We start from the raw sequence: 8,291 nt of genomic DNA on the forward strand, positions 1-8,291 counted from the left end.
ACCTCCTACCCCCTCTACAAATATGTTACTAAGATTTACTTGAATTACCTGTATGAAATCATTGTGCAATGATAAACTGTCACTGAAAGCCTCCATGCACAGCTACTGAATGTGCGAAGACATGTATAAAGGGCCAAGAACAAGTGATGTTTCCAACTAACCACATTTATAATGCGGTATTATACAAAGGTTGGCTATGTTTCCGAATTTGTATTAGGATCCATACAATGTCGGAACACTGTCCACTTACTTTTTATCACCACGTATCATAGTCTACTCGAATGCATAAATAGGGCTTTATTGATTTCAATATTACCAGACTGAATTAAGTTACATTACAGCTTCATGAACAGCTGAAAAACAGAGCGAGCTCAAAGACCGTGACAGGTGGCCTGGTCAGAACCAAAGTAGCCTATTTGACTGAGGGAAAAATATAGACGACAATAATTATCTTTATTAGGTAATTGAACCCGGTTATATGTAGCCTCTAGTTGTGCACTGTGCACTAAATTGCAGAAGACACTGAAAACAATGTTTTGTTTATAGTTTTATTTGCCTCGGTTGTTTTAATCCTAACGCTTGCATGTTGCTGGTGCGGTCAGTGCGCAATCGCTGGTAGCCTAAATATTAGAACCAGTTCAGTAAAGCAACCTAAATAGCTTATCTAATGAATAACGTTTACACACTCACACGTTTAAAACGAAGGATAGACAATATTTTCTTATCATATCTTTCAAAGTGGAGAAGATGTAACAAAACGGAATATAAAATGGAATTATTGAGTTATACATGGTTTTTATGGTAGACCTAATCATCTTTTCTATTAATCATGACATTAATAAAGTCAGGATTTTTCAGAAGTGTGCCTCTTTAGAAAAAAGAGAGACTGGGCAAACACCGAAACATATATGTCCTATGATATACATAGGCCATGATCTAAATAAAATGTTGAACTAAGAAGTGATATACAGTATCTTTCTCTAGATGTAGGTCTACGCTATACAGCATTTGTACAAACGTTAAGTATGAAATAAAACCACAGCGCACAAAATTGACCATGAATGAACACTTTTAGATTACTGTTTTTTATTGGGAAAGTTGTGGTATTAGACCCCTTGACTTGAATCAAATGAGCGTTCCCTGAGCCAAGTCCGCACTACAGAAAATACAAAGTCGCTTGGTAAACCATTAATTTTCAAACAAGCATAACCTTTATTTTATTATTATAATGAATGTAGGACTATGTATTTTGCATTTTTTCAGCATATAGTAGCCTATTGAGATGCCTCTGTAATGAAAAGTGCTGTAGAAATTAAATGAATTATTCTACAACGTAGTCTATGTCAAAATGTTAACAACAGTCTTTGAGTTGTGGAAATCATCCTAGCCTAAATCCAAACCTGGTGCATGAACGAAACAAACCGGACTACGTGTGTCAGGCTAAATCAACTGAATTTCAATCACCACCTGAGCTTGACACAATATTGATGCATGAATATAGCTATTAATTCAGAGTAAATAATAATTAATAAGCAGTCTAAATGATCATTAACGACAACAAGATGGAAATGTTAATTCATCCTGAAATTATTAGAAAATAAAAGTAGTAAACGAAGATCATTGTAATTCAAGATGTGATTGCTGAATGCCTATCAATGTAGAACTTGAAGTTCATAATCCATTAATTTTGAAAATATTAAAATACAAAATGAACAAAAATACCATAAAAACAGTCCATCGTCGTGGTCCTTTCTCATCCAAATATGAATTTATCGCATAGGCTACAGTCCTACTGAGCTACACGTGAAATTAAAATGATTTGTCAACCATAATTAAAAACGGGAACGAGGTTAAGTAAATAATAGCTAGCCTAATATCTGCGAGGGAAGGTTTGTAATAGGAGTATAACAAAGCGGTGGGTGTAGCAGCATCAACATGGTCATATAGGAAAACAATATTGAAATGATACCATCAAACAAACTTTAAGATAGGACTATTAGCAACATTTGGCAATGTGCAAACGCTTATACCTAAAATGTGGTAAGCATGTTGCCGTCATGCCTGGATTTTTAGTGTCTCCCGCCCTACGGTGGCCATGTAGAGTATTTCACACCTATAGCCCTAAAATTGCACAAGGCAAATGTGTGCATAATGTCCAATATTCCAGGACAAAGAGTGTAAATCCCTCAGAGCCTCAGGAAAGAATTGGGCCTATAATATCAAAATACTCGAGCACTGTCGCCCATTCTAAAACCATTTAGATCCCAATTTCTGTTACTGGAAAATGTAAAAATGTCTCACTAGAAAGTATGCAGGATTTCCATTTCAGATGATCATGAGGGTTTTTCATAACGGCCCTATTTGAGCTAATCAGCGGAATAAGATATGGGTTACTTTTCAGTTTTCACTGTAGCCGGATATCATTTTGTTGATTATGAAGTGGCTAAAGACTTCAACACCCACCGTTCACATTCAATATGTGCAAGAAGTCGTTTGACCCCGTGACCTCGGGGAAGTAAACCATGCAACAGAGGAAACATGTCAGGGCGCAGTAAACCATCCAAAATGACGACACATCGGCTGTTTATAAAACTTCCAAATGAACTGGCAGTTCAGGCTATAGGCGACCCGGTCTCCTCTACGTCAACTGACAGGTCAGGTATTTCCAAACACTGAACGCAAAATTCTGAATTAAGGGCCAAATCCTAGAAATCACGCAGATCTCTTCAGTGGATTCGGTGTTTACACAGTGAGCTGCTGCAGGGTATAACAAATGAAAACCCGATCGGGAGGAGTTCAATGCTATTATCTGGTTTCGACCTATGCCTTCAGATAACACAGCAGAATGGCCTATATAAATACTATTTTGAGTTGACCATGCATGGGAATTTTAAGGAGCGTGGAAATAATCCGTTTATTTTCTGAACGTGATTGTTTGCTCCGACAAATATTTCCGTTTGGAAAGAAATTGCACGGATGTCAGTTACATATCTAGTTTTGATTTACTTTGATTGAGTCGTCAACTAACGTGAAATACAACAAACAATTTCACCATGTAATTGGATTTAGGTTAAAAGTTAATACAAATAAAAAAAAAGTCCTTACCTTGATGACTTTTTGCAAATGCAGTTAGTTTTCCACGTTGATTCAATGTCATCGTTTTTGGGGGGTTGAAATGACGTGGAAACCACGTTGATTCAAACAGTTTTTGCCCAGTGGGTTATTTCAGGTTTATGTTATTTCAAACTTCTGAGTAAATCAATAAATATATTACCAATAGGACTATAGTACAAAAGTCAAACACAAATTCAAACATGCATATAAAACCCTCAATGTTTGTTTTGTTTCATTGACTAACGTCAAATAAAAATGCACATTTAAATAGGCTACATTTCCTAAACGTTGTATTCTACTTGCACATCATCATCTGCACATCTATCACTCCAGTGTTCGTGCTAAATTGTAATTATTTCGCCTCTATGGCCTATTTATTGCCTTACCTTCCTAATCTTACTACACTTGCACACACTGTACATATATTTTTCTATTGTGTTATTGACTGTACGTTTTTTTTATCCCATGTAACACTGTGTTGTTGTTTATGTCGCACTGCCTTGCTTTATCTTGTCCAGGTCGCAGTTGAAAATTAGTTATTGTTCTCAACTGGCCTACCTGGTTAAATAATGGTGAAATAAAAATGCATTTGCCTCCGTTACGTTTTCAATTTAAATGAAATGAATCTAACACTTCATAAAGTATCTGAGTCCGGCTACATGTGTTGCGAATGAAAGTGCCTTATAGTCCAGTCAGAGTACTTCAGCGGCTCTGGGGGTGCAGGCTTTTTCCAAGTTTTGGCCTATGCTCTGATGGAATATAGCCTCCATTGAGATACATGTACAGCTTTTCAGGTGGGCAAATTGGGCATACACTCCATTTCAGTGTATTATACATATGCCTATAAACCGGACACATTTCGGCTACATATGAAGTCTGGACATAATATAAGACCGAGAGGAGAGAGATTCAGCCGAGGCAGGCAACAAAAACGAAACAGGCCTATATGTTTTAAAATAAATCAAGTCGACCTGCGTAAAAACGTTAGAAATTCGAATCGAGACCTTTATATGTGTACTCAACGACGCTCGATTCCATTAGGCCTACATTTCTATTCAAATTACCTTGACATATATGAAAGGTTTTATAGTCTACGGAAAGATCCTGCAAGTTAATATTCTATAAAAATAGCATATCATACTGTATGTCTTAAAGGTAGAGTCAGCCATGTGATGGAGATCAGGTTTCCTCAATTAGCGGCCCACGTGCTGAATTTGGCCCGCAGGTGGTCTTATTTGGCTCCCCAAGTTCTGAGCAATTTGTTTTTATTATCATCATTATTATATATTTTTTCATTGTTGGACATAAAATACTAAACACCAGGAAATCAGCTCCAATTGATTTACATTTTGAAAATCGTTTCACAAGTATTCCCACACACATCAGAGACATATACAAATGTAAGCAAGGTTTGAAATGATTGATTTAGTAAAATATTACAGTGCCTTCAGAAAGTATTCACACCCCTTTTCCACTGTTGTTGTTACAGCCTGAATTTGAAATGGATTACTTTGAGATTTTGTTGTCACTAGCGTTGGAGGAAATACATTCCTAGCTTGTGAGGAACGTGTTTGCTGGCCTCATAAATGCTAGCCAGCTAGCAAATAATTAGAAGAAAAACAATGTTTCTTAGGCTCGAGTTATGCTAACCCATTTGCAATCCCTTTAGCAGGCTACAGAGGTAAGCTGGCTAATTAGCTACAGTAGTTAGCTACTGTCATCAGTTGTTGTGTTATCATATTTAGCCTATTCCACCGTTTGTAGAATGCATACTGACATTTGAATATAGAGCGGGAAAAGAGAATCCGACACACTGTAGACAAGGTATTTAAATGTAGGGGTAGACGCATGACGTGTACGGAATTCCATGATCAGAACTCTATGATCAGAATACTAAAACTGCATGAACTGTCAAGTCTAGACACAGCCTTTGTTATGGTAAGCCAAAATAAGTTCAGGAGTAAGTAAAAATGTATCAAGTCACATAAGTTGCAATAATTGTGTTTAACTCATCTCTGTACGCCACACATACAGATAATTGTAAGGTCCCTCAGTCGAGCAGTGAATTTCAAACACAGATTCAACCACAAAGACCAGAGGTTTTCCAGTGCCTCACAAAGAAGAGCACCTTTTTAGTAGATTGGTAAAAAAAAAAAAAGCAGACATCGAATATCCCTTTGAGCATGGTGAAGTTACACCAGCCAAAGTGTGGTGTATCAGTACACCCAGTCACTAAAAATATACAGGTGTCCTTCCTAACTCAGTTGCCGGAGAGAAAGGAAATCACTCAGGGATTTCACTATAATTTCCTAATTTATTTAACTAGGCAAGTCAGTTAAAAACAGATATTTACAATGACGGCCTACCCCGGCCAATGCTGGGCCAATTGTGTGCCGCCCTATGGGACACTCAATCATGTCCGGATGTGATGCAGCCTGGATTCAAACCAGGGACTGCAGTAAACGCCTCTTGCACTGAGATGCAGTGCCTTAGACTGCTGCGCCACTCGGGAGCCGGTTCATGCCACTGTTGACTTTAAAACAGAGTTTAATGGCTGTGATAGGGGAAAACTGAGGATGGATCAACAACATAGTTACTTCACAATACTCACCTAATTGACAGTGAAAAGGAGAAACCCTGTACAGAATAAAAATATTCCAAAACATGAATCCTGTTTGCAATAAGGCACTGAAGTAAAACTGCAAAAAATGTGGCAAAGCAATTCAGTTTTTGTCCTGAATACAAAGTGTTATGTTTAGGGCAAATTTCAATACATTGCTATTTTCAAGCATGGTGGTGGCTGTATCATGTTATGGGTATGCTTGTCATCGGCAAGGACTAGGGAGTTTTTTTTAGGGTAAAAAGAAACGGAATAGAGCTAAGCACAGGCGAAATCCTACAGGAAAACCTGGTTCAGTCTGCTTTCCAACAGACACTGGGAGACAAATTCACCTTTCAGCAGGACAATAACCTAAAACACAAGGCCAAATATACACTGGAGTTGCTTACCAAGATGACATTGAATGTTCCTGAGTGGCCTAGTTACAGTTTGGAGTTAAATCTGCTTGAAAATCTATGGCAAGATCTGAAAATGTTTGTTTAGCAATGATCAACAACCACAGCTCTTACACTCACCCAGAAAGACTCACAGCTGTAATCACTGCCCAAGGTGATTCCAACATTTATTGACTCAGGGGGTTGAATAGGCCAACTTATATAAATCATGATATTCCCGTTTTATTTTTCATCTTTAAAAAAAATAAATGTTAAAATATTTCTTCAATTTTGACATTAACTTCTTGGTGACAGGGGGCAGTATTTTCACGTCCGGATGAAATGCATGTCCAAATTAAACTGCCTGCTACTCATCCCCAGAAGATAAGATATGCATATTATTAGATTTTGATTGAAAATACTCTGAAGATTCTAAACCTGTTTGAATCATGTCTGTGAGTATAACAGAACTAATTTGGCAGGCGAAACCCAGAGGACAAACCATTCAGATTTTTTTTGGAGGTCACTCTTTTCAATGGGTTTTCATTGGGAATTCAGATTTCTAAGGGACCTTCTTGCAGTTCCTATATCTTCTACTGGATGTCAAGTCTTTAGAAATTGGTTAACGTTTTTTCCTTTGTGTAGTGAAGAAGTTGCCCTGTTCAGAACAAGGGTCACTTGTAGTGTACTGTTAGATACAGGCGCTTGACCAGAAAGCTAGTGTCAGTTTGTTTTCCTCCTGTATTGAACACAGATCATCCCGTCTTCAATTTGGTTGATTATTTATGTAAAAAAATACCTAAAGTTGTATTACAAAAGTAGTTTGAAATGTTTTGGCAAAGTTTACAGGTAACTTTTGAGATATTTTGTAGTCAAGTTGCACAAGTTGGAACCTGTGTTTTTCTGGATCAAACGCGCCAAATAAATGGACATTTTGGATATATATCGACGGAATTAATCGAACAATGGGACATATTGTGGGACATATTGGAGTGCCAACAAAAGAAGCTCGTCAAAGGCATGAATTATATTTTTATTTCTGTGTTTTGTGTCACGCCTGCAGGGTTGAAATATGCTTTTCTCTCTTTGTTTACGGAGGTGCTATCCTCAGATAATAGCATCGTTTTCTTTTGCCGAAAAGCCTTTTTGAAATCTGCCATGTTGGCTGGATTCACAACAAGTGTAGCTTTAATTTGCTATCTTGCATGTGTGATTTAATGAAAGTTTGATTTTTATAGTAATTTATTTGAATTTGGCGCTCTGCATTTCCCCTGGCTTTTGGCCCGGGTCCCACATATCCCAGAGAGGTTAATTAAGAGAGTTTTGTGTATATCGTTGACAAAAAAATAAATGCAAATGAAAGTCCTGTGGCTACCATGCTGTAACAGCGTGAAGCGAATCTCTGCACAGATACTGCGTGAGAGCAAAGTGTTGCATCTCGCTCATCTCAATATCTGCGGTGCTGCTCGTGCCAACATCATTTCGCTGAGTCTAGAATTAAATTAAATTTGGAAGCTTACAGTCCTTAGTCATTGTAGGCTATTATTGGCTCATATGAATAGGCTGTATTTTCAGTCTGCTGCTTATGCCACTGCAAATACTAAAGTTGAAATAAACTGCAGTTGGATGTGATCTGACTAGTTAGTTCCCAGGTAAATATGGATCTGGAAAACTACATCAGAGTCCAGCTCCCACAGATGATCTGCTCCATCACCAGGATGGTGGGAGCAAAGAGGGTGAAAATATTATCCTAAGCAGTCAGGATCCCAGGTTAGTCTATCCAAGTATCACAGTGAGGCTGAGCTCTTCTTTATGTTCCATCTGCAGACAAGAGCCCAGAACTGAACAGGCAGAATGCCTACTATTGACAGGGCATTGGCCTACTCATTACTCACTACCCACAGACTGTGTCTGATGACGTGCGTGTGTGTCTGTTTATTGTATTAGAGCTTGAGAGTTCTCATTGGACTTTCCACAGAAATCCCATAGCATATCCTATGCATATATTTATTAAGTAAAAAATATATTGCCATTAATTTGAAGCAAGGCATAGAGATGAATAAATGACAATATACGTAACTCAAGCAAACGTAGTCAAGCACCAGTAGAATCTTCCATTCACCATACACAGAGTGCAAGTCTCTACTTTTTTAAACAGTTTAACAAGCCCCCCCCCCCCCCCC

This window comes from Oncorhynchus clarkii, chromosome 22 (assembly GCF_045791955.1).
Source record: "Oncorhynchus clarkii lewisi isolate Uvic-CL-2024 chromosome 22, UVic_Ocla_1.0, whole genome shotgun sequence".
In the NCBI taxonomy this organism is placed as follows: domain Eukaryota; kingdom Metazoa; phylum Chordata; class Actinopteri; order Salmoniformes; family Salmonidae; genus Oncorhynchus; species Oncorhynchus clarkii.